The 3,744-nt window shown below is 39.6% G+C and overlaps 1 pseudogene; it reads left to right on the forward strand.

Annotated features, from left to right (window-relative positions):
- The first annotated feature begins 382 nt into the window (after positions 1 to 382).
- LOC125892365 (uncharacterized) overlaps positions 383 to 3,744 on the forward strand; it is a 7,417-nt pseudogene continuing 4,055 nt past the window's right edge.

Raw genomic sequence — 3,744 nt, forward strand, 5'->3', positions numbered from 1 at the left:
GCGCACCACATGTCATGTGATGAGGACCAACCAAACACAGCCCTCAGATATCTGTCTTTCTTCAGTACATATATCAGTCTGTGATAAATAGGTCTGTTCCTGGCGTCTAATTTCCCGGTCGACTAAACAAAAAATTTAATTAAGACTACTCTAAAAAAGGGAAACACTCAGAAAACAGTCAAAATGTAGCGCCGTTTATTGTTTGTATTTGAAACAAAAATATTGAAGCTTTTAATCTCATTTTTAAATACCGCTGAAGTACGAGACACTGCGCCGTGTGCTATGAATGTAAACATGAACATTCAAGCTCAACATATTGCATTAACTCCCTGAAGCTTTTACTAAGTTAACAGAGGAAGTGAATCTCTTCCTCCAGAACACCATGAGTGACCCACTGAGGGAACAAGATCTGGAACCCAACAAAGCTCTCACCAGCCCCGCCCCCCCAGCAGCAGAGTTCAAGTTGACGGAGCCAAGTCCGAAGGAGGTTGAGGAGATCATCAAGGCTGCCCGCCATAATGACACCAATCTTCTTCTTTTAACATTAGACGCAGAGAAAGCCTTTGATTTAGTCTCATGGCCATTTATGTTTGAGATTTTAAATAGTTTTGGTTTTCATGAAAAATTTTGCATGTGGATTCAAGGAATGTATAAAAATCCATTTTCTAGAGTAAAGGTGAATGGCACACTGTCTAGAAGGTTCTCAATCCATAAAGGGACAAGGCAAGGGGATCCCCTGTCACCAATTATATTTGCTATATGCATAGAGGCACTCGCAGAAAGTATAAGGAAAAATAATAACATCAAAGGTATAGATATAAAGGAACAACAACAAAATTTGCATTATATGCAGATGATGTGATCATTTACTTAACATCCCCAGATCAATCGTTACCAAACTTGATGGAAACAATCTTAGAATATAGTAAATACTCAGGATATAAACTAAATGAAAATAAAAGTGAAGTATTAACATTTGGAAAAGATATATCACCAGAACTCAAAGAGAAATACAAATTGAAACGGCATTCAAAGAAAATTAAATATTTGGGAATATACCTTACTGGAGACATAAAAACTCTGTATATGGACAACTACCAAGCTTTAGAAAATAAGTTGAAAGGAGACTTCAATAGATGGAAATCAATACCAGAGTCAATACTGAATAGAATAGATATCGTGAAAATGATGGTGCTTCCACAGTTTTTGTTTTTATTTCAAACCCTACCAATAACCATCTCACGTAGTACCTTTAAAAGATGGAATACAATACTTTCAAATTATATTTGGAATTATAAAAGGGAAATGAAAAAACTTGGTATGCTAACCCAACCTAAAGAAAAAGGTGGGCTTAGCTTTCCAGACTTAATGAACTACTTTTATGCTAGTCAAGTAGATATAATAATGAAATGGATGAATAATAGAGTAAGAACTAAATGGAAACTAATAGAACAACAGTCAATATCAATATCAATTGGAACACTACCCTACTTAAACTTAAAAGAAATGCAAAAATACAACAGGAACAATTGATGTATAGAAAATACATGAATAAACTGGAGATGTATTCGAAAAATGTACAACTTTGATAAAGAATGCATTTACTTGAGAGAGATGGCAAACGATCCTGACTTTTTGCCTAGTAAAACAAATAAAGTATTTAAAGACTGGGCAGGGAAGGGATTACAACTGTATTCACAATTGATGACAAATAATGTGCTAGACTCTTTTGAAACAATAGCAAATAAATTTAATTTAGGTAAAAATGATTTATTCCAATATTTTCAAATAAGGAGCTATCTCATAAAGAAACAGAGGGAAGAACAGAGTCAGCAAACGCATGGTTTAATGAAATTCATAAACAAAAATAGAAATAGTCTTTGTAGTAAAATCTCAAAATTGTATAAAATCTTACAGGAAACAAAGGAGACTGTGGATAATACTAAAGAAAAATGGGAAATGGAACTGACAGTAACAATCTTGGAAGAAGAGTGGAAAGAAGCATGTAAGAGAATATTTAAGACAACACAATCAAAATACTGGAAAGAATTTGCCTGGAAAATCAATATGAAGCTGTTTCTAACACCAATAATCAAATCCAAATATAGCTCATCAAGAAGTGCTAAATGCTGGAGGGAATGTGAAGAGCAAGAGGCTAACCATGCACATATTTTCTATTTCTGTCCAGTGTTGAAGGAATTTTGGAGGGTAGTTCAGGAGAAAATTAAAAGTATTTTTCATTTAAAGAAGCCATTACAACCAGTTAATCTTCTTTTAGGTATTATCCCTTCAGAAATTGGTAAAGAAGGAGATAAATACTTGTACACAATATTACGTATAGCAGCATTAAAACAAATTACACGAAACTGGTTAGACGTTAAATCACCATCAATTAATACCTGGAAATCAACAGTTGAAGAGATTAAAGAAATGGAAAGACTCACTTTTAGGTTAAGAAATAGAGAAGAAGAATATAAAAGAAACTGGAGTAAATGGGTCAAAGAAATAGATGGAATGGAACGTAAAACTGAGTATTGAGGTTGAGGGTGCCGTCTCCTCAAGAACAACTACATTGACCCTTCAGTGCAGAGGGCGGGATTCCTGGAGCTCCCAGCTGCCTAGAGCACACTGGTGTAATCACACAGCTCATCAGAGAGGCCCATGAGAACAGAGGCAACCAAGGTGTGTTGTGGTTGGACCTGACCAACACCTACGAGTCGATGCAACACAAACTGGTTGCTTTACACCTCCACCATGTTCCCAGCAAGATCAAGGACCTGATCCTGGATTATTACAACAATTTCAGGTTCAGGGTCACTTCTGGGTCAGAAACATCAGACTGGCATCACCTTGAGAAAGGAATAATAGTAATAATAATCTCTGTTACCCTCTTTGCCCTTGCGATGAACATGGTGGTCAAGGCTGCTGAAGTGGAATGCAGGGGGCCCCTAACAAAGTCAGGTGTACGACAGCCCCCCATAAGAGCCTATATGGATGACCTTACCATCACAACAGGACTTGAGAGACTCATCACATGGGCAAGAATGAGTTTCAAGCCCTCCAAGTCAAGGTCCATGGTGCTGAAGAAGATGGTGCAAATTCTGTTTTTTAATCGCAGGAACTGTAATCCTATCCATCACAGAGCAACCAGTCAAGAGCTTGGGGACTCTCTTTTCGACTCTGCTGCCATCCAGAAGTCCAATGAAGAGCTTGGAGCTTGGCTCACCAAGGTGGACAAGTCTGGTCTGCCTGGTAAATGCTCTGCTCGTCTACGCAGTCTCAGTGACAGCAGTGGAATCCCTCAGAAGGAAGATCAGTGGCTTTCTTCGGAAGGGTCTGGGACTTCCCTGCAGCCTCACCAGCGCTGCACTGTACGTGACGAGTAACACTGTGCACTTACCCTTCAGTGGTCTCACGGAAGAGTTCATGGTGGCATGCACGAGAGAAGCCCTACAGTACAGAGATTCCAGGGACTGTAAGGTGTCATCAGCCAGCATTAAGGTGAGGACAGGAAGGAAATGGAAGGCAGAGAAGGCAGTGGAGGTGGCAGAGTCACGCTTCAGGCAAAAGGCACTGGTGGGGGCCTTGGCAACAGGAAAAGCAGGCTTGGGCTACTTCCCAAAGACCCAGATCAGCAAGGCCTGGGGCATGGAGTGACACCAGCTACTCCAGGAAGAGTTCTGGGCAGGCATGGAGGAAGAGCGAGTGAGCAGGGCAGTGGAACTCTGGCAGCAGGGGTCATGG

Source organism: Epinephelus fuscoguttatus, linkage group LG7, assembly GCF_011397635.1.
Source record: "Epinephelus fuscoguttatus linkage group LG7, E.fuscoguttatus.final_Chr_v1".
Classification (NCBI taxonomy): Eukaryota; Metazoa; Chordata; class Actinopteri; order Perciformes; family Serranidae; genus Epinephelus; species Epinephelus fuscoguttatus.